Genomic DNA, 24,035 nt, shown 5'->3' on the forward strand with positions numbered 1-24,035 from the left:
GGAAATCTCTATGCCCCACTGCAATATGAATATTAATAAGTGCATGGAAGCAGGGAGTGGGGGCAGTGGAAGGTCCATAAGCTGATCCATACAAAACCATCACACCTTCTACATTTTTAGCTCAAGACAAAAACAAGAACTGTTTTTCTTTGCAAAGAACATATGTGAAAAAATTGTTCATCCCCCATCAGCGAAACCAGTAGGAGGTGGGAATGTTTTCACATAGCTCTGTCCACTAATAGTTGTCTTCTGGGTTAACTACATGCTCCCACCGGTTGAGTCAAGTATATAAATATAAAATATCCCACTGGCATGCAGCTGAGCTCCCACTGAGGGACTGTCTTCTTCTCTTGTGTTGGTTTGTCAAAGAGCAGGCAAACTGCAACTCAAGTTATTACATTGTGGTGAGTGTTAGTGTGATAAAATAAGGATTTAATCCAAGTTTTAGATTAATGTTCTCCTTAAAATATTGAAGAATAAGGAAAGGAAAGGAAAGGAAAGGAAAGGAAAGGAAAGGAAAGGCCAAGGAAGAATTTTCAGATGTTTTCAATTACTGTAGGAAAAGGGAGAGGGCACCTGGTCTAGAAGTTAGAGCAGGGGAATGGAAATGAGTTTGACAATACAGTGCTTACCTACCTTTGAATGAAGCACACTTCAAAAGTGAGCAGGGTTGCTATTTTAGGAAAAGTTTATGCCAATGGTACGATCATTGACAATCACATTATAGGGATACATGATCAAATAATAAGCATTTTGATGGCTCTTTACATTTTAAAGACACTGTCCAACTACTGGCCAATTAAGCTTCACAATGGGCCTGATTCTCAGGTACTCTAAGGCACCTTTACCCTGCTTGGGTGGTGCAAAAGGGTCTTAAATTGGGAGTAAACCTTAGTGTAGCATATTGATATACAAAGGCGCTATCTGGCCATGTGTTATTACTCAGGTGTGGAAATTCAGGCATAGACCAGTGGCCTGATTTTCAGAGGTGCTGAGCTATCCATGTTTCTTTTTTCTTTCCCCACATTGTCTCAGTCCACCTCCTCTCATTATCCTTCTCCATCTCTTTCTCTATCATCTATCCTTCCGCCCCTATCTCTCATTCTCCTCCCCTCCACCTCAATAACACTTAGTCCATCACGTTTCAAAGAACTATGCAAACCTTAACTAAAGAACCCTCCCAGCACCTCTTTGAGGTGTATAGATTATCCTCATTTTACAACAGAAGACATGGAGACACAGAATTAAGAGACTTGCCTAAGGCCCAAGAGGAGATCAGTTGCAGAGCTGGAATTAAAACTCAGAAGTATCTGCCCCAAAACCAGATCCATGCACTACACATGATAAAACATTGGTTTTAGGATGCGGCACAAAGAACATCAGGGAGAGTTGTTACATACTTGTGTAACCCATAAGGGTTATTGCCCTCTAGTAGCAGGTCCATATAATGAGTCCATTATAGGTGCCTATAATGGGATGTATTTCTTCAACTGATAGAGGCTCATTCTTTTGGTGCTGAAGGTCCTCTTTTCATATTCCAGTGATAGCCCAAGAAGGGCCAGTTGCACATGCTCCTGAAAGGTCAGTTTTTTAAATGTTACTTTTCAGCCACTACACTTATGTTTAAAGCCACTTTTTACAATTCCAAGAGACCAATAATGTCCCCATCAGGTTCCTTTGGCTCTCTTCTCCTTGCTCCATTCTGCCTCTTTACTTTCTTTCCCATCCTCTCTACTCCTTCTCTCATTATCCGTCCCCCAACCACCTCATTCCATTCTCTGTCCTCCACCCCTCCTCACCAGTTGTCCCAATCAGCATAAGAGGTAGCTATGTGCCATCTAGCCTGCTCTTATCTAGTCACAGCATGTTCCCCTAAGGGAATTTTTGGCTTGGGATTGTGTGTGTGTGTGTGTGTGTGTGTGTGTTTATATGCTTTATTTTTATCAGAGAAAGGCTAGAGAGTACATAATGTCTTCAGGCCATGAGATTACATAGCAGATAAGGGACAGGCAGATGTAATACAATCACTCCAGGCCATGAAGTTTATGTTGCTAACATCGAAAGCACTTGGAATGTAACAGGTAAAATTGCTTCCAACCCCTGTGCAAGTGTCTGATTTGTGTCAACAGATCCAGATCCAAGTTGAGATTTCAATGTTAATGTGCTGGCAGCTTGGGGTAAAATCCGTGGCTTTCCCTCAATTTCTGTTCCTTGCCTGCTTGCTTGTTTCACTTGTCCTCCATTCTTTTCTGATTCTTCTCCCTCTGCTCCTCCTTCTCTCTTCACCTTTATCTCTCCCTCTCTGATTTGAAGGTATGGTTCTGTACTTGGATTCTCAACTCTCAACTCAGTTGTAACTTCTTCAGGGTAAGAATTTACTTGACATCTATAAAGTGTCATGCATGCCTATGGCACTATAAAAATAGTAATACTATAGCAAAAATATTTAGGGACATAGTTGAGACCAAGAACTTTGCTAGATTCAAAAAGGGATTGGACATTTATATGGGTAACAGAAATATCCAGATGTATATAGTTATCGCTAACAATAATTTTAGAAAGAGATAAAAAAAAAAGCCTCTCATGCCACTGGGTTTAAGACCATCTCGGACTATTAGAGATTAGGATTATTCCACATCTGCCCAGTGTAGGGTCTTTGTCAACCTTCCTGTGAAGTATCTGGTGCTGGCCAGTGTCAGAGATAGGTTATTGGACTAGCTGGACCATGAGTCTGATGCAGTGTGGCCATTCCAATGTTTCTATGCTCCTAGAAATAACATGCTTACATCTGTGACAGAATTCTGTGTGTTTACATTTTATCCCAGGCCTCCAGCAAATGGGTCGAGCAGCAGAGGTTCAACATGTTCTCATGGGTTAAAGATTACTATGTTTCCCAAATATTGTGAGATGACAAATTAAATGGGGCAGTCCAGAGTACTCCAAAAACGGTGTGCAGAGTCATAGACATTCCCTAAACATGATATCAGACCAGCACAATGTCATCTCTCATTGTGTTGTTAAGATTGCTTTGCTTTGTGAAGCAAAATCATGATGGTGCGAGGATGAGTTTTTCTTGTGACAAACATAAAAATGGCCCTTACTACTTTCCATCATCTAAACTAAGTTGGTAGGTCTAATATTCTTCTAAGCATGCCAGATTTTATAGTGGCTCTCACAGGACCTGATCCAGTGCCCCTTGAAGCACTTTTGATCAGGTTGACAAGGAGAAATTCTGGTTTTATTCCACCAGTATCCATCAAACGCAGTGATCAAATCTGACTGCTGTAGTAGAGATAAAGTCACTGTCACCAAACAATGTCAGAAGATCAATGTGTCTCAGTTGAAATATAGGTTTCAGAGTAGCAGCCGTGTTAGTCTGTATTCGCAAAAAGAAAAGGAGTACTTGTGGCACCTTAGAGACTAACAAATTTATTAGAGCATAAGCTTTCGTGAGCTACAGCTCACTTCATCAGATATTGTCTTATCTCAGGTTCTAGCTTTAATCTAGCTTCAGGAAACTGTGATCTTGTAATGGCGATGTTCTAGACCTCTTAGACATTCTCTCTCTCAAATATGCAATGTGTATTTTCCAGTCACCAAACTGGCTGATTTGCATGACATTTAAAATATATTGTATATATGATGCGTTGGCATATTCTGTCATAAATATGTATTAACACAACCAAAAATTACATTTAGTGACAAGCTAAGATTTTATCACACCATACCCTGCCCATCAGAAACCTTAAAAGCACAGAAATATGAAGTTAGGGGGAAAATCTCTAGCATTTTTTGCTTGCCGCCTTCACATCGCCTACAATGCTATTAATAATACACTCCTGCACTCCATAAGGCATTCACATCCAAATTGCACTCTCATACAAAATCTTACTGGTGAATTTATAGATTCAAAACATATTGTGCCACATTAGGAGTCAGCATATTCTATAATAAATTATGTTAAAAAACTAAATTAAAAGAACAGTAAGGTTGCAAAGACGAGCACTCAAGAGTTAGGAAATGCCAGACTTAAGGTTGCTCCCTTCTGTGTATGCATTATGATACAGTCTTTAATTACACAATCACATACCATTTTTCCCACAGGACTCCTGCCTTATTTAGCGAATGGGTAGTTATTCAAGACTTTTTTGTGCTCTGCGTTCAGTATGTGGCCCCAGGCCTTATTTTCTGTACACTGTCCAAACTCTGCACTGAATTATTCATTTCCATGGTGCTCTCACCAAACTATCAGAATGCATTGACCCAAACATTAATTAATTTATCCTCACAACAGATCTGTGAGATTAGCTGTTATAATTATCCCCACTTTACAGCCGGAGAACTGAGTCACAGAGAGATTAAGGCAAAAATTATCAAACATTTCTACAAATGTTGTGTGTCCAATTGGAGACACGCAGGCTTTGATTTTTCAGAACACTTAGTTTTTTGATAGCACTTTCTGCGGTCAAAGAACAGCTCCCATTGACTTCAGTTACAGTTGTGAGTGCTCAGCACCACTGAAAATCTAACCCTATGTATTCTGGTGACACACAATTAGTGGCCATGGACAACCTTAATTCTGGCAATTCCTTCCTTCTGAGTACTTGACCTTGCAGTCTTAATGTTCTTTTAAGGTAGTTTTCTATACAATATATATTAAAGGCAAAGAGTTAGTTTACTGTAATGTGCAGTATGCACAGTTAAAAATCACAAATAAGCAGAAAGTTAAGATGCCAACAGCAAGGTTAATTCAACCACACCACACATCCTGTATTCTTAGAGTATATGAGAAAAATAAAACAATGTGTATTAAACAAAGTATTTAACCAGAAAAAAATATGTATACAAAATACTACAGTGCTAGTCAAGTAACACCATGTTGGTACCTTTGTGTTTTCTTGTGACATACATAAAAATGGCCCTCACTACTTCCCACCATCTAAACTAAGTTGGTAGGTCTAATATTCTTCTAAGCATGTCAGATTTTATAGTGACTCTCACAGGACCTGATCCAGTGACTACTCATGATTTTAACTGGGGTGGGGGACACACAGAGTGGACCCCTGTTGGACATTCATATGTCCTAGGGACTGAGGGCCAGGAAAATCCACAAGGCCCTTATAGAACTTCCTCTGCATATTTCCTTCAGGGGGCATCACTTGTCCACCTCTCCTTACAGAAGTATTTAGGGGTCCAGGCCACAAACCCTGTCAAATCCTCAATGTACACTGGGGTGTAGATCATCTGCTGAGACTCTCCATGCCCCTGCATGGCCCTGTCCCCATTGCGGCTCTGCTCCCATGCCCTAGCAGGGCTGTCCCACTGGAATTCTCCCTGGCCTCTAAAATCACCGGTTTAAAGGGGTTCCCTAGTGCACAAGGTGCCTTGAAGAAAAGCTCATACAGCTTCAAATTATCCAGAATGAAAGTTCACCTTCTGGCAGAGACTGAGTCTGGAAAATTTCAGCCTAAAAGGTGAATCTAGCAAAGGAGTATGTGAATTCAAAGGGTTACAGAGAAAACTGTTTAACTATAGTGGGAGCGACCAACACCAGCTATAATACTTAATCAGTTCAGTGAATCCAGAACCTAGCCTAAGCTCTGGGCATCTTATATTGATTAACACACACAACTACAATCTTTTACATTTTCACTATACTAATTCAGTCCTTCCAAAATCTAATCACACAATTCTTCAGTTAGCCAGTAACCCTCTACCCCACCAGGAAAACTGCAAGACTGCGCCTATATCCATCTCCAACATACTATCCTCTTCTTCTGTCTACAACCCCTGTCTTCTCCAAATGCCTGTGGGGAAAAAGGGAGGCTTTACAGCATGCCTAGAAGGTCATCTCTATGGTCATGTGCTATATGTTTGCAGTCTATAAAGAGAACACAGAAAGCACCGTGTTTATATGCAATGTTGTGAATGGGGTTCCAGCCAGGTGCTGCTGAACCTCAGGAGTTATTTGCACAGCACCTGCATGGCAAACATAGATATTCATGCTTCCCCAACTTTGCTGGCACTGGGAGCCTTTCCATTGATTTTGATGTCTTTGGATCAGGCCCATGGCAAGTCCAACTTCCTTCACCGCACCTGCAGCATGAGCCCTGCCTTTTGCCGCAACATGAGACCTACCTCACCCACGATGCAAGACCTGCCTCCTCCTCCAGCATGATAAGTCCCACTTTCCCCCCTCACCCGCAGCAGGAACCCCGCCTACGCACCTGCATATTGTGAGTTCCACATCTCTGATCTCACCTGTGCTCACTTGCAACACCAACAACAGGAGCCCTACCTCCCACTTCTCACCAGCAGCATGAGTGCCAACTGCCCCACTGAGAAGATTTTTCCTTTGTCTGCTGCTATATTAACTGAGCTCTCAGGAACAGCATCAAGCATACAGAGAGTGTCTAATCCGGAGAATGTCCTCTGACAGCACTATGATCAATATTCCATGGAGACAATTACACTTTCCTACCTTTGTTAAGCCCTTGGAGGCCCCCAGATCAAATGAAAAGGGAAGGGAGTGAAAACTTTTATTATTTACTACTGCTATTAACTGGGGTGGGACAACACAGCTTCCCATGCCAACAGCAGCCTACTTTAACTACCCCAATTCACTCACCTATGATGCTTGCGAGTCTTCTGCTACAGTGGTGAAAGTGAATGTTTTGCAGCATAGTCTGCTCCAATGTCTACTTTCCTTTCTCTTCCCACATCCTCACCCTGGTGTTGATTTGTTCAGCTGTAGGAAAAAAAATCAGGTTCCAAGGTCACAGAAAGGACAGTCAAGCCAAGGTCTCACAAAAGGCCTATCTCCCTGTAACAGCCGGGAGGAGGCCTCATTTGCTTAAACAGTGATACTGGTTCAGAGGTCAAGCCCCCAAGCCCGTGCCCCAAATGCCAGGGGCACTTGTGTGTTGACTGGAGAAACCAATGGGTTGCCTTGAATATAACCGGTGCTTTATTAATGAAAATACTATTCCATTCAGAGAGGAAAATATCTATTTTAGCAAGGACTAACAAAACGTGACACTTTCTGGTACTCTGCTCAAGAGACGGCTCGACCTGGAATAGTATGTAGAGGTCTGTACTGGCAGAGCCCCGTAAGGAGGCCCAGAGCCGGAGATGGAGGGGTGCTGCAGTCAGCACTGAGGTCGAAGTGGGAAGTTACCGCCGTATTTGTTTTTGCATGTCTCTCTTGGCCCCGGGGTGACGCCAGCAGCATAATATCCTGAGAATCAAATTCACTTCAGTTAGGTGGCCAGAGAAAGAGTTGATCTGTTAAGATTGCGAACCTGTGATAGGTGCACAAGAAAGACAGAATAAGAAAGAGGAAAGGGGGTAAGCTAGCGGAAAGAAAGAATGAAAAACTGAGAAAAGAGGGAGATTAAGAAAAAGTGACAAAGAGATATATCTTGAGAGAAAAATAAATAGCTAACTGCCCTTTCCTCATAAACTATAGTATTTGAGTACCTTTAATGCATCTTGTGAGAAAGATCTATTGTTCCCATTTGATGGGGCCGCAGTAAAAGGGGTAGCAAGCCTGGCATTTGCCCAGGGGCCCATTCCACAGGGGGCCCTGCGAAGCTAAATTGCTTAGGCTTTGGCTTCAGCCCAGGGTGGCGGGGCTCAGAGTTTCAGGCTTCAGCCCTGCACAGCAGGGCTTCGGCTTTGAGTCCTGGGCCCCAGTGAGTCTAATGCTGGTCCTGCTTGTGGGACCCCCGGAAACCGGCTCGTGGCCCCCCTGTGGGCCCCAGGCCTCTGGTTGAGAACTGCTGTGCTAGTCCACTGAGGTATCTGACTGGGCTCCTTGTGGCTGGCTCCTCCCAACACTAAAAGGCCTAGCTGGACAGCAGGTTTGCTCTTTGTGGGTCCCGGGAACCCACAGTGACATCCAATCTTTCCCCTTCTTCTCTTCTCAGTGCTGGGACTGTCAAAGCTGGCACATTTTTGAGGCTGAATATCTTCTTGTAGTTTAAGGAGCTGGGATGATGTAGGCACAGGTTATACTGTCTTATTCTAACCCTTTGATTCCACTGCTCTGCTGTTTAGTCCCTCGTAGATTCATAGATTCATAGATACTAAGGTCAGAAGGGACCATTCTGAACATCTAGTCTGACCTCCTGCACAGCGCAGGCCACAGAATCTCACCCACCCGCTCCTACGAAAAACCTCACCTATGTCGGAGCTATTGAAGTCCTCAAATCGTGGTTTAAAGACTTCAAGGAGCAGAGAAGCCTCCCTCAAGTCACCCAAAAACCTCCAGGGCCTCTCCAATCTGCCTTGGAGGAAAATTCCTTCCCGACCCCAAATATGGCAATCAGCTAAACCCTGAGCATATGGGCAAGATTCACCAGCCAGATACCCAGGAAAGAATTTTCTGTAGTAACTCAGATCCCATCCATCTAATATCCCATCTCAGGGGATTAGGCCTATTTACCCTGAATATTTAAAGATCAATTACTTACCAAAATCCCATTATCCCATCATACCATCTCCTCCATAAACTTATTGAGGAGAATCTTAAAACCAGATAGATCTTTTGCCCCCACTGCTTTCCTTGGAAGGCTATTCCAAAACTTCACTCCTCTGATGGTTAGAAACCTTCGTCTAATTTCAAGTCTAAACTTCCTGGTGACCAGTTTATACCCATTTGTTCTTGTGTCCACATTGGTGCTGAGCTGAAATAATTCCTCTCCCTCTCCTGTATTTATCCCTCTGATATATTTATAGAGAGCAATCATATCTCCCCTCAACCTTCTTTTAGTTAGGCTAAACAAGCCAAGCTCCTTAAGTCTCCTTTCATAAGACAAGTTTTCCATTCCTCGGATCATCCCAGTAGCTCTTCTCTGTACCTGCTCCAGTTTGAACTCATCCTTTTTAAACATGGGAGACCAGAACTGCACACAGTATTCTAGGTGAGGTCTCACCAGTGCCTTGTATAATGGTACTAAAACCTCCTTATCCCTACTGGAAATGCCTCTCCTGATGCATCCCAAAACCGCATTAGCTTTTTTCACAGCCATATCACATTGGCAGCTCATAGTCATCCTATGATCAACCAATACTCCAAGGTCCTTCTCCTCTTCCGTTACTTCTAATTGATGCGTCCCCAATTTATAACTAAAATTCTTGTTATTAATCCCTAAATACATAACCTTACACTTCTCACTATTAAATTTCATCCTATTACTATTACTCCAGTTTACAAGGTCATCCAGATCCTCCTGTATAATATCCCGATCCTTCTCTGAATTGGCAATACCTCCCAGCTTCGTATCATCTGAAAACTTTATTAGCACACTCCCACTTTTTGTGCCAAGGTCAGTAATAAAAAGATTAAATAAGATTGGTCCCAAAACCGATCCCTGAGGAACTCCACTGATAACCTCCCTCCAACCTGACAGTTCTCCTTTCAGTAGGACCCGTTGCAGTCTCCCCTTTAACCAATTCCTTATCCACCTTTTGATGTTCATATTGATCCCCATCTTCTCCAATTTAACTAATAATTCCCCATGTGGCACGGTATCAAATGCCTTACTGAAATCTAGGTAAATTAGATCCACTGCATTTCCTTTATCTAAAAAATCTGTTACTTTTTTTAAAAAAAGAAAAGGAGTACTTGTGGCACCTTAGAGACTAACAAATTTATTAGAGCATAAGCTTTCGTGAGCTACAGCTCACTTCATCGGATGCATTTGGTGGAAAAAACAGAGGAGAGATTTATATACACACACACAGAGAACATGAAACAATGGGTTTATCATACACACTGTAAGGAGAGTGATCACTTAAGATAAGCCATCACCAGCAGCAGGGGGAGGAAAGGAGGAAAACCTTTCATGGTGACAAGCAAGGTAGGCTAATTCCAGCAGTTAACAAGAATATCAGAGGAACAGTGGGGGGTGGGGTGGGAGGGAGAAATACCATGGGGAAATAGTTTTACTTTGTGTAATGACTCATCCATTCCCAGTCTCTATTCAAGCCTAAGTTAATTGTATCCAGTTTGCAAATTAATTCCAATTCAGCAGTCTCTCATTGGAGTCTGTTTTTGAAGCTTTTTTGTTGAAGTATAGCCACTCTTAGGTCTGTGATCGAGTGACCAGAGAGATTGAAGTGTTCTCCAACTGGTTTTTGAATGTTATAATTCTTGACGTCTGATTTGTGTCCATTCATTCTTTTACGTAGAGACTGACCAGTTTGGCCAATGTACATGGCAGAGGGGCATTGCTGGCACATGATGGCATAGATCACATTGGTAGATGCGCAGGTGAACGAGCCTCTGATAGTGTGGCTGATGTGATTAGGCCCTATGATGGTATCCCCTGAATAGATATGTGGACAGAGTTGGCAACGGGCTTTGTTGCAAGGATAGGTTCCTGGGTTAGCGGTTCTGTTGTGTGGTGTGTGGTTGCTGGTGAGTATTTGCTTCAGATTGGGGGGCTGTCTGTAAGCAAGGACTGGTCTGTCTCCCAAGATCTGTGAGAGTGATGGGTCGTCCTTCAGGATAGGTTGTAGATCCTTGATGATGCGTTGGAGAGGTTTTAGTTGGGGGCTGAAGGTGATGGCTAGTGGCGTTCTGTTGTTTTCTTTGTTGGGCCTGTCCTGTAGTAGGTGACTTCTGGGTACTCTTCTGGCTCTGTCAATCTGTTTCTTCACTTCAGCAGGTGGGTATTGTAGTTGTAGGAATGCATGATAGAGATCTTGTAGGTGTTTGTCTCTGTCTGAGGGGTTGGAGCAAATGCTGTTATATCGTAGCGCTTGGCTGTAGACAATGATCGAGTGGTATGATCTGGATGAAAGCTAGAGGCATGTAGGTAGGAATAGAGGTCAGTAGGTTTCCGATATAGGGTGGTGTTTATGTGACCATCGCTTATTAAAACCGTAGTGTCCAGGAAGTGGATCTCTTGTGTGGACTGCTCCAGGCTGAGGTTGATGGTGGGATGGAAATTGTTGAAATCATGGTGGAATTCCTCAAGAGCTTCTTTTCCATGGGTCCAGATGATGAAGATGTCATCAATGTAGCGCAAGTAGAGTAGGGGCATTAGGGGACGAGAGCTGAGGAAGCGTTGTTCTAAGTCAGCCATAAAAATGTTGGCATACTGTGGGGCCATGCGGGTACCCATCGCAGTGCCGCTGATTTGAAGGTATACATTGTCCCCAAATGTGAAATAGTTATGGGTGAGGACAAAGTCACAAAGTTCAGCCACCAGGTTAGCCGTGACAGTATCGGGGATACTGTTCCTGACGGCTTGTAGTCCATCTTTGTGTGGAATGTTGGTGTAGAGGGCTTCTATATCCATAGTGGCTAGGATGGTGTTTTTAGGAAGATCACCAATGGACTGTAGTTTCCTCAGGAAGTCAGTGGTGTCTCGAAGATAGCTGGGGGTGCTGGTAACGAAGGGCCTGAGGAGGGAGTCTACATAGCCAGACAATCCTGCTGTCAGGGTGCCAATGCCTGAGATGATGGGGCGTCCAGGATTTCCAGGTTTATGGATCTTGGATAGCAGATAGAATACCCCAGGTCGGGGCTCCAGGGGTGTGTCTGTGCGGATTTGTTCTTGTGCTTTTTCAGGGAGTTTCTTGAGCAAATGCTGTAGTTTCTTTTGGTAACTCTCAGTGGGATCAGAGGGTAATGGCTTGTAGAAAGTGGTGTTGGAGAGCTGCCTAGTAGCCTCTTGTTCATACTCCGACCTATTCATGATGACGACAGCACCTTCTTTGTCAGCCTTTTTGATTATGATGTCAGAGTTGTTTCTGAGGCAGTGGATGGCACTGTGTTCTGCATGGCTGAGGTTATGGGGTAAGCGATGCTGCTTTTCCACAATTTCAGCTCATGCACGTCGGCGGAAGCACTCTATGTAGAAATCCAGGCTGCTGTTTCGACCTTCAGGAGGAGTCCACCCAGTATCCGCACACAACAGAACCGCTAACCCAGGAACCTATCCTTGCAACAAAGCCCGTTGCCAACTCTGTCCACATATCTATTCAGGGGATACCATCATAGGGCCTAATCACATCAGCCACACTATCAGAGGCTCATTCACCTGCGCATCTACCAATGTGATCTATGCCATCATGTGCCAGCAATGCCCCTCTGCCATGTACATTGGCCAAACTGGACAGTCTCTACGTAAAAGAATGAATGGACACAAATCAGACGTCAAGAATTATAACATTCAAAAACCAGTTGGAGAACACTTCAATCTCTCTGGTCACTCGATCACAGACCTAAGAGTGGCTATACTTCAACAAAAAAGCTTCAAAAACAGACTCCAATGAGAGACTGCTGAATTGGAATTAATTTGCAAACTGGATACAATTAACTTAGGCTTGAATAGAGACTGGGAATGGATGAGTCATTACACAAAGTAAAACTATTTCCCCATGGTATTTCTCCCTCCCACCCCACCCCCCACTGTTCCTCTGATATTCTTGTTAACTGCTGGAATTAGCCTGCCTTGCTTGTCACCATGAAAGGTTTCCCCCCCCCCCCTCCCCGCTGCTGGTGATGGCTCATCTTAAGTGATCACTCTCCTTACAGTGTGTATGATAAACCCATTGTTTCATGTTCTCTGTGTGTGTGTGTGTATATAAATCTCTCCTCTGTTTTTTCCACCAAATGCATCCGATGAAGTGAGCTGTAGCTCACGAAAGCTTATGCTCTAATAAATTTGTTAGTCTCTAAGGTGCCACAAGTACTCCTTTTCTTTTTGCGAATACAGACTAACACGGCTGCTACTCTGAAACCATTTTTCAAAAAAGGAGATTAGGTTGGTTTGGCACGATCTACCTTTTGTAAAACCATGTTGTATTTTGCCCCATTTACCATTGACTTCAATGTCCTTAACTAATTTCTCCTTCAAAATTTTTTCCAGGACTTTGCATACTACAGATGTCAAACTAACTGGCCTGTAGTTACCCGGATCACTTTTTTTTCCTTTCTTAAAAATAGGAACTATATTAGCAATTCTCCAATCATTCGGTACTACTCCTGAGTTTACAGATTCATTAAACTCGTATTCTACCAAAGATAGAATGTAAGTTCTCTGGGCAGGGACGCTCTTTCACTATGAGTGCCTAGCACAAACTTAGCAGGGGCCTGTAATAATCATTTGCCTTATGCTTGTTTTTTGTTCACTATTGTTATTTGTTCATTATTATGTTCAGTTAGGGATAGGAGAAATGGATAGGTCTTTCCAGAGTAAATAACACTGGAGTGGATATAAGTGCCAGAAGACCGATGGCTTTTTGTTGCTACCAATGATGCAAAGCTTCCCCCTCCCCAATACTCCCCAGCATAGCAACTTGACAGGGTAGCAGAAAAGCTTTCATTCTGGCTAATCAGTGTTTGAGAGCTGTTTTCTTTTTATCGTCTTTCTAATTTTAACCCACAAGGAAAACACAGAACTTTTAGCCCAAAACACACAGTCCAAAGTCTGGCAGACAAAGATAGGCCTGCCATTGCAGGAACTGTATAAACAGCAATGTATAACTATATAAACATGCCTCTCCCTACCCCAAAGCCTTTGAGCATTCTGCAGGTGCCCAATTCAGCAGGCTGTTGCACACCCACAAGTCGAATGGCTCCCATGGGAGAGGAGGCTGCTCAGCACATCATTGGTTCAGGCCCCATCTCTGCATTCACTCACTTTGATTCAATTCTTCTTCCTGTTATTCATTTACTCTGTTTGCACCAACAGAAATGAAATCTCAGGCCATGGTCTGCTGCAGCGCCTGCTTGGGCAAAGTTCCTATTAAAGTCACAGATGAAGGACTCGGGCAGGGCTGGTTGCTAGACGGTCCAACACCAGAAGCACAGTGTGGAGCAGTAATAATGGGTTACTCTTAACGCTGGGCTAGAACCATGTTGGAGCCGTGGCTTCCAACCCTGGCTGCTGCTAATCCCAGCTGGCCTGGGGCCAGTGGGACGGCCCTAAAACTTCAGCACCCTAGGTTTATGCCGCCTCCTTGTAAACCCAGCCCTGACTGCAGGATTTAGCACTTGGACAGGGTACAAGACGAAAAATAAATAAACAGTCAGCCAACAATCAACGACAAAGTCTAGATTTTCAAGTCAGCCCCAGCGTTTTTAGGAAGTTCAGCAGTAAACACCAGCAGTGACTGTGATTTTGCAGATTACTGAGGTAAATTACTTCTCATCATCATCAACAATATTATCTTACATCCATGTTGCCTCTCAAAGGCTATTGCAGCAGTGTACACGCTTGATATAGATACCACATCGGTGACAGTGTCGTCCATCTGATGAAGTGTTCCTATGGCAGCCTCGCCTGCATTCTGCCTACCTCTCCCTCTCCAGCAGCACGACTGTTAACATTCCCAATGTCTCCCTCTTCAGCTGCTTCAAACAGCTGCCATTTTTCAAAATCAATCTGCCACGGAAATGTTTCCTTTTTCCGTCTGGGTTCTCTCTCCAAATCACAGTTACCTGTTCATTTAGCTGGATGAAAGTCAGTCCAGGGCAATGGGAAGTTTTGCACCTGATGTTCAGTGGTTCTAAGAACAGTTGCCACTGAAGTCAGCCCCCTTTCCTCTGCTATGCTCCCAGCACAGAAGAGAAGTGGTGACATCAATTCTAAGGGCAAGTCTACGCTACAGCGCTACATCGGCGCAGCGGCACTGGTGCAGCACGTCTGGTGAAGACGTACTATACCGATGGGAGAGCACTCTCCCATCAGCATAATTACTCCACCTTGGCGAGAAGTGGAAGGTATGTCGAAGGGAGAGCGTCTCCCACCGATATAGCACCAGTGTGGACAGCGCGAAACTTGCAGTACTCAAGGCAGGGCAAAGGCTTTTTCATACCCCTGAGCGACGTAAGTTAGATTGACTTAACCGGTAGTGTAGAGCTGCCCTAAATCACAGGAGGATGTGGTCACCCCATACCTGGAGTAATCCTTCCTGGGCTGTAGGGCCAGAAGATAGCAACAGCATGGTGCAAAGTGGCTGGACTGGGGAATCTGATCCTTTGTCAAGAACCTGGTGTTAGCTGTTATGATTTGGGGTTTCTTACCGTTAGCTGTCCTGTTTAGTTCACCATTGTCCCAAAGGCAAGAGTGCTGCCAACAATGCTTCCTGCAGCAACTGGATTTTCCTTTGAGGTCTCCCATAAAATTACTGATGAAACTTGCTCACGTAAGTTGACCAGAGCACCTGCCAAGGTGCTAGGGCCGGGAGCCACACAGTAGCACACATATGTCTAAGAACTAGCATTGTTTTGCAATAGTCTGGTCAAACAACCCAAGTGTATTAGTATTAAAAAAGGACTCTATGGTATGTTTCTGCATGGTGTTTGAGCTGATATTTGTTACATATTAGGAAAGCAGTGAGGGTAGGAATGGCTGATTCACTGACCTAAAAAATGCCAAGCCATCTGTCAGCTGAGTTCAATGGTGGGTGAGTGGCAGGGTTGCAGCTGGTCAGTTCTGCCTTCCTTCACAAAGTCAAGTCAGCATCTTTGGCAAAAGTTTCATATTTGTGATCAGAGAATTGACTACACACTCTCCGCATCTGCTCCCTCTGTGCCTCTTGAGTAACATGAAAACTGCTCCAAATACTGCAAAAACAGGTTTTCACTCAAGTCACTACTCCAGAGCCAATGCAATGCTAGAAGGGGGAGCTGTGTGCCAGTCTGCTTTCCCCATCAATAAAGCTACTAGCTAAGTCCTGATCTTGGCACCTTCACTGTGGGGGATGACTGCAGAGCAGAAGGGGTGATTAAAAGAGAATGAATAAAATAAGAACCACCCTGTGCCTTTGCTCAGAATGTAAACTAAACCTAAAATCAATCATTTGCAAAGTTCTGTCCAAGTTTGCCGACTCAAAAAGTTTCATATAGTTTGGAAACATTTGGAAATACGTTCAGGCTTCTGAGTTACATACATGGCTGGAAGGAACCTATCTTATCTTTCAGATACCAGGTGAAACTTGCAGTGCTTCCGGCTACAAAAACCTTGGTTCAATCTATAAACACTGAACAACTTTGATATTGGACAGAAATCATTGAAGGGGAGTAGTCTGATATGGAACACAGAATAGTCATGCTTAGAGACCCTTTACTGACCATAACCTCACTCCATAAGGGATTCTCTCAAAGTACGTCAGCCACAAGGTGGTTTCTGTGGGGAAAGGTTGTTTCAAGTCTGTGAAAACTTGAAAGAAATCCCAGCTGGAGTAAACTGATGAAGCTCCATTGATGACAATGGAGTTTCATTGATTTGTTCTGGCTGAGGAACTGGCCCTCATTTTTGCCAGTGATGTTTCCCATTATTGTTTCTCTATCACCCAAGTGGGAGCACGAAGGGGCCTGTGTCTAACAAAGAACAAAGAGACTGGTGGAAACATTGTCAAGCTGTGCCACACGTTGAGAGAGCGAGGCATTGTCTATTGGAGGTTGGCTCTGTTGACTTCCTATCTCAGGTCTAATGCTTCTCTTATGGCCTTGGGCAAACCACTTATCCTCTCTGCCTCAAAAATGGAGATAACGCCACCTATTCCACAGGAGAGTTGGGAGGATTAACTAGTTAGTGTTTCTAGAGCACTTTGAAGAGGAAAAGTATCAACTACCGTTACCTTTTACAAAAAATGATTATATTGGACAGAATCTCCATGTCCTGCATGAAGTTCACATTTTCCCAAATCACAGCCCAAAATCATTCGCCATAATTTCAAATATTTGCTACCTGGGTCACAGCGTCTCCGACTTCATCCATAGTTACAGTAGATAGTTAATTAGTTTTTTAAGGGATAAAAAAGCCTCATGCTGCAATACATAAGCCAGTCACTTATTGGGATTCAAAGGAAGCTTTCCCTGTAGGCAGCTTTATCCCATAACTAGCTACCAACCAGCTTCTAACATCTTGTGCTAAAGCACCTGATACTGGCCACTGTCAGAAGCAGAATACTGACTAGCTGGACCATGTGTCCAACCCAGTCTGGCAATTCCTGTGTTCCTATAACTATGAGCTATAATGGTGAGGGCAGAACACCTTGCTGGTGTTGCTTTAATATCAAGGAGTATACCGAGGCTAGCCAAGTAACCCTGTAGCTAACAAACTGAAGTGTCCAATGAAGGCTTGGGTTTGATTCCAACCTCTTGCCTCCTTCACTCTGGGTTAGCAGGGGCTGCAAGTGTCCTCACTGAAGCAACTTGTATTGCCCTGCAGTGCCTCAGCAAAGCGTGATGGTGATAGGCTCTGAAAGAAATTCCACCCATTCCATAGCCAGGGCAGGTCACATTAAGGAAGTGATGACATGATGGCGAAAGGGAACTCTGTTGTGGACTCATTCACAAAAAGAAAATATATGGATAACTTTTCCTAAGATCAGACACTTGTAACTGAGACAGGTGGGCCAGAGGGAATCTCCTGGGAGAGCTGTTCCTTGTCACCCACAAGCATCCTGGTTGGAGGCTCAGCTTTGGGAATGCACAGAATATGCCCATACAGTGAGTCCAGCCACTTAATAGGGATTTTCACCAGTTGGTTACATTCTCTGACCACCCACTGGAAGGCAGAACAGCAATAAATGCCAGAGCATCCATTAGAAATGTGCTATCTGTCCCCTCCCCACAGCTGACTGGAATTTAGACAACTGAATATGAGGTAAAATGTGCTGAGTGGTAACTTTCTCAAAACCACAGTGCAAGTTGCCACCATTGACTCCTCCTGCCCTGCCTGACAAAACAAAACAATGAAAACATTTTCAATCATTTCCTGTTGCCCACCGGTAAATTAGCCAACCAAGCCTGGTGTCTGAGCCAACTCTCAGTTGGATAATTTAATTACATTCTTCCTACATCAATTACCCCCTTGGATGTGTCATTCCTCTGTACTTCCTGTTATGTAGTCAGTAGATTTGCTATGCACAGTTAAACAGCAGTAACATTCCCATTCAGTGCACTTCAGTGATAGCTGAGGAGATTATGTATTTTGAATGTACATAGTATATATACAATAGGGCATACATGTGCACATCCAGCCGTATCTGTCCAGATCTAAACTTGGGAGAGTTCATATCTTGGATTTGGGTTTGGCCTCATACAGAGAAATTGGCCAGTTGTGAAGCCTAGCTCAGGGAGTTTTAGTTCGGATCTATCTATTTATCTATCACGAATGGTAAAAAAAAAAAAAAAAGTCTTACTGGCATAACTTCAGGATGGGCATAATACTCGTGAGTGTTGAAGCCGGGGTGGTTTCTGCAGGACATGCCAAATGAATGCCAATATGACCATATTACCACACCACACCATCAGGTATAGCATCTGTGCCACATGCTTCAGAAAAACTGTTTTAGGGATCTTAAAAAATATAATGGACTTATTTCATGTATCCCTGTAAGCACATGTGCATTGGTTACCAACAGTCCCAATGTACAGGGCTCAGAAGCAGGGTGGGGGGGGGTGTCACAGTTTTAAAGTGCATTATCTTGGGTTCTTCTAGGGTGTATCCCTTTGGGGAAGTGAGACTGTCCCCTTTCAAATGGCATAAAGCACTTGTTTCTTGCCATGATTTGGGATTCTCCTATATCACACCAGTCCTCTGCTATGTTTTCAGCCCCTGTGGCTGTTGCAGCCTGATGTAAGTTAGGGTATCCATTAGGCTGCTCTAACATGGTGCATGGGTGCTGGCTTGCACGGGGAGGCAGCAGCAGGATCAAGGAAGTGCAATGGAGTGTTTTAAAGCACCTTTGCTTAACACTGCAGTGGTTAGCCATAGATGAGGGTCTGACTGAAAGTCTTTAGTCTAAGTATAGCTCCCCCGACCCTGAAATGGTGTGACCACTGTTTCCCCCAAACCATGAACCCCCCCCCACACACACACTATGCCAAGTGCTGTAACACCACTGCCTGTATGTGTTCCTGATGCTAAAACTGAGGGTTCAAAACAGTGCCCCCTGGAAAACGAGTGTCCTCTGGCTCATTAACTCTTGAAAAGACTTTAACCAGCCTCGGCCTGCCAAAAATAATTCAACTACACTGAGACAAGAAAGAGGCTGTTAAGTTACAGAGAACTTAGCCACATTCCTAATCATTGCCCATCCTCATTAATGGTTAAGCTCGCTTTCCTTAATGGTTTGTTGTTTCCCCTGCAGATGGGAGCTGTTTGAATAAGAATCACCAGCTTCTCCCTGAAAAAGCTGTTTGTGTCTCTCTACAGCTATAGGCAAGCAGCCTGTTAAAGCAGAACTTCAAGTGTCCTGCGCATAGCACATCCTCCCTCTCTAAGATCTATTATTTGGCTTGTGAATAGGTGAGTTCAGAAGAATTTTTAGTGCAGATGAGGGGAAAGGGCTATGGACACTGGCTAGAAATAAGTATAGTGTGGGAGGAGCTGTGTAGGTCAGGGAAGCTTGATCAGTGATGCCCCTGCTATTTTAGTCCTGGTCCCACACAGTCCTGCCAATGTACCCACATCTTAAGTCTGCAGCATCCCTCTTGTTTCAACCCTGGGCACCTACAGCTCCACTAACAGATATCAATCCAAAGTGCTATCTCTCCTGCAGTTCCAGTCCTAAGCCTCACATAGATCCTCTAAGATATCACAGTCCAAACTTGCTATTGCAGTTTTGCTATTGCTAGTCTTGGGCCCTGATCGGACCCTAGCACCAGCCCGGAGCTCTACATGTATGTTAGGGTCTAGTGATGTGCCACCAGTTGCAGGGCTGTGGCCCTGATCTGCTAAATTGCAGTCTTAGTCCTCTACTGAACCAGACTGCTGATAGTGGCAAATTTGCCAAACTGAGTGTTGGTTTTTCTATTACAGTCAAATGTTCAGTGAGGGCTAAGTTCAGTCCAGAAGCTCACTATCACTTCTGACTAATAATCATGAAGTTATATTTGAACTAAGGATATATGAATCTGCTCAGATAGAGTAAGATCTGCACTCAACCTTAACCTGAAACTTGAACCATTCTGAACTTGACCCTTCTTTCAAGTTTGAAAAGTTCAGTTAACATTTAAAAAAAAAAAAACTTTCACATTCCTCTGCCCTCTCTGAGACTTGACTGGAGGTAAGAGCACTGAAATACCCTGAGGAATGCTGTCTTGCAGTATTTCTGACCCTGCTGAAACCAGTATTTCTGACCCTGCTTAACTCTGTTAAGATTTGCAGCTTGATCTCTAGGCCGAAGAAGTTCAGACAAGGTTCAAATAAACATCTAGGGTCAGATCCTCAGCTGGTATAAGTCAAAGTCGCTCCATTGACTTCAATGGAGCTATGTCAATTTGTTACCAGCTGAGGATCTGGCCTCTAAAGTTTTGATTGCTCAACTACACCAAACTGCTGAAGCTTTTGAAATCCATTCATTACAGTATTTCACATTAATTGAATGTTAATAGGGTGCTCAGCGCTAAACAAAAATATCAGACAGGGACACAAGGAATTTACAGTCTAGGCCAGAGTTGCACATCCCAACTGGTTTTGTCTACCTTGAACTCGTGTGTTAAAAAAACAAAAAGTCATTCTACACTAAGGCCTGAATTTTCATGGTCAGGACCAGGTTTTCAGGAGAGCACAGCTCCAGTTTAGCCACAAGCAGCTAGGTTGTCAAAGGAACTCAGCAGGCTGGGTACTGTGGTCTTTGGAAAAGCTGGCCATAGATGCCCCAATGAGAGCAGCTGGGTGCTGAGTGCATCTAGAAAGCTAAGTCTGATTTAGATCCTGGATAGCGTCTGAGCTCTCAAAAATTTGGCCCCAGCTGTGGCCCTGAGCTCTTGTGGAAATCTGTTCTTAAGCTACTGTGCTAGTAATAGTAACTAGCTTTATGCTTTCTTTTTTCCCTATTTCTCCTTCTATTTTATCAGACAAGAACTGACCCAAGGTTCCCTTGATTCCACCTTGGCTTATGTGAATTAGTGCAGAAAAACGATGGGTCATTCTGATTTTCCTGTATGCAAAGGAACGAGACCTGCTCTGCACTAATCCCCAGTGTAGATGCAGATAGGCTGATGGAAGAATGAGTCCTTCCATTTAACTACTGCCACTCAGGGAGATGGGTTTTCTACAGCGATGGAAAAACCCTTTCCGTCATTGTAAGGCTGTCGTGCCGTGGCCTGAGTGCAGTTTAGTGATTGGGGCATGAGTCAGGGCTCCTATGTTCTTTTCCCTAGTCTACCCCTGACTCACCATAAATTCTTGGGTAAATCACTTAACTAGCCCCTTCATAGGCTGCCACTCTGTCTTGCCTTGGGAAACACCTTACTGTAAGGATAGCCCCACTGATGGAGTCAGGTAGGTCTAATAGTAGCAGAGTTGACCCTATGGAAGTGTCAAGTGTCCTCAGAGGTTCCTCAAAACAAAATAATACTTTATACAGAGAGATACTATGCATTCTATGGAAAATTAAAAACAGCAAAGATGTTTCAGTCAACCAGGACTGCTTGAATGGATTCCACCTTCCTAACCCTGTAAATGAGCAGATTAGATTCCCTTGTGCTACAGATGAAAATAATACGGAAGAAAAATCCCAGTTTGAACATCTGTTAATGAAAGAATATTTCATCAAATGTAAAAACAAGAATACTAGTGCTGCCAGCTAATTCTCACAAGCACATACCCATGATGCCACAGTGCTCATTGGCAAGCTCCATTATAAAGATTATACCCTGAGGGAAGGAGAGCATTTTAATTTCAGTCAGGCTATTGTAGGTTGGTATTTGCTTATAGCAGTGTGGACATATATCCAGGGGCTGATATAGCACTTGACAGCATCTCGTGCAGAGGGCCTGTTTCTCTTCTCACTTACACCAATTTTGTACTCTAGCATATATCTATTGACTGCAGTGGAGTTACACCTGATTATTTACTCTGGAGCAAAAGAGAGGAGAGAGAGGCCATGTACCAGTTCTGATTTAAAAATCTATCTTGTTTCTTCTACATCATTAGTCACAATAGGATGGTATCTTTTTCTACCCATCTTCCCATTGTTCTTGATTTCCTTTCTGGTAAAGAGGGTTCTTCTTTCACCGAGATCCCCTCAGGACTATCATTTTCACTTTCACCTTAGACTCAGCTTCCCCTGCTCCCAGAATGCAATGGCAAGGAAGTTAGTGAGCACCTCTGGGACATTTACTCATAAATTCTCCAAACCTCAAGTCTTCAGCCTCAAAAATCTATGGAGCAATGACCCTTACTTCACGATATCACTGATATGTTTTATATATATCAGCTTCAGATAAACTATACAAAATTCTTCTAAATTTACTAATCTGAAGAACCAATGTCCTAAAAATGTAACATTTGCCCAAGTGCATCTTTCTTTATCTATCTGTGTTTTCTTATTTGCACAAGCTGAAGAACGCAATAGCACTGGGAGAGTTATGATGGAAGTTCTGTGTCTAATTGAATTAATTTGGACCATACTGCACCCGTGAATAGAGCACTGGACCGGAGCACTGAGCTGCTGGGTGATTTCGGGCAGGTCATGTCACCTCTGTGGGCTTGTGTTTCTCCTCCCACCCTTTGTCTGTTAAACCTCTTCAGGACAGGGATTGTTTCTCACTATGTGTTTGCACAATGCGTAGCATGATGGGACCTCTGTCAGAGCTCGGACCTGCAGGCACTACTGTAATAAATATTAATAATTAATAATAATAAGCATTTAATAGAAAGCTAAATACTTGGTTTTTAATGCTTAAAAACAAGTTAAGTGCCCTATGTAAATTAACAGCCCATCACTGTTACTTTAGCTCATTGGTGCTGGGGCACTGATTGCTTCCCCCTCTGCCTTGGCTACACAGAATGCCTTATCTACCCCCCCCCCCACCATGTATCTTGGCATGTTCCTCACCGCTGTCCAGCTGTAAAGTGAGTGGAATGGAAGGCATCTGCCAGATAATGGGAGTGTTTGTTAGAGGTGATGAAGAAGGTTTCAATCAAATTCCTCCCCTCTTGAATGTCTGGACAGATAACACTGCTTCAGAGGAAGGTTTAAGAGCAGGCCAGTCCTCCTGGAAATCTCTTAAAAACACTCAACTTAGAAACAGTTCAGAGCTCGGGGACTGCAAAGCTCAGGAATTATGAACAGGATGACAGAGGCTTTCATCTGTAGACCAGAGGGTTGAATTCAGCCAAGAAATCTTAATTTAGAGCCTGTTCCCATTGAAGTCAGTGGTAGCCTTGCCATTGATTTCAGCAGCAGCAAGAGTGGGCCCTAAATGTATAGTATATTAAGGGCCTAATTCTGCAAGATGCTGAACTGTCTCAACTTTTATGGCCTTTGTTGGAAATTGAAGGAGTTGTGGATCTCCTAGGAGACACACATCACCTTGTAGGACTGGTGCCTAACAGAGGTGTGTGTTGGCTTTAGTGGCATGGGAGATAGATGGGCAGATAGGTCGGCAAGCAGTAGGTATGTATCTCAGAACTGAACATAGAGCCTGAATTACCGAACAGACAATTGCTTCTCTAGACCAGAGTGCGGGTACATTACCATGGTGATACTGGGGGCTTACACAGTTACTGTCCATATTATCAAAAAGAAAAGGAGTACTTGTGGCACCTTAGAGACTAACAAATTTATTAGAGCATAAGCTTTCGTGAGCTACAGCTCACTTCATCGGATGCATCCGATGAAGTGAGCTGTAGCTCACGAAAGCTTATGCTCTAATAAATTTGTTAGTCTCTAAGGTGCCACAAGTACTCCTTTTCTTTTTGCGAATACAGACTAACACGGCTGCTACTCTGAAACCTGTCCATATTATATCGGATAGGTGGATAAACAGAGGATTTCAGTCAGTCTCCTGTGCTGTGTCAGTCTGATGCCTTTCACCTACACTCATTTCCAAAAAGATTTCAAGAATCCATCAACAATTAAAATGCGTGTCCAGAGCTAAAGAACCACTCCCCACCCCTTAGGGGTGATGACAGCCCTTTAACTGGGGGTGAGCATAAATTCTATGGGAAGCTCCTTTTCCAGAGCTTCCCATCTTTGTTTAGTGGGGACACTTCCCAGACATTCAAAAAAATAGGGAAAGCTAAAAACACTGAGGAGCGGAACCTCAGCTA

At 43.6% G+C, this 24,035-nt stretch overlaps 1 long non-coding RNA gene across 1 annotated transcript; it reads right to left on the reverse strand.

Annotated features, from left to right (window-relative positions):
* Positions 1 to 5,515: 5,515 nt before the first annotated feature.
* On the reverse strand, positions 5,516 to 13,607 carry LOC122460696. The gene is made up of 3 exons (XR_006282161.1): positions 13,526 to 13,607; positions 6,629 to 6,748; positions 5,516 to 5,881 (listed from the first exon to the last, which is right to left on the reverse strand). It is a non-coding gene; the product is annotated as an uncharacterized LOC122460696 (long non-coding RNA).
* Between the last annotated feature and the right edge of the window lie 10,428 nt (positions 13,608 to 24,035).

This window comes from Dermochelys coriacea, chromosome 6 (genome assembly GCF_009764565.3).
Source record: "Dermochelys coriacea isolate rDerCor1 chromosome 6, rDerCor1.pri.v4, whole genome shotgun sequence".
NCBI classification, from domain to species: Eukaryota; Metazoa; Chordata; order Testudines; family Dermochelyidae; genus Dermochelys; species Dermochelys coriacea.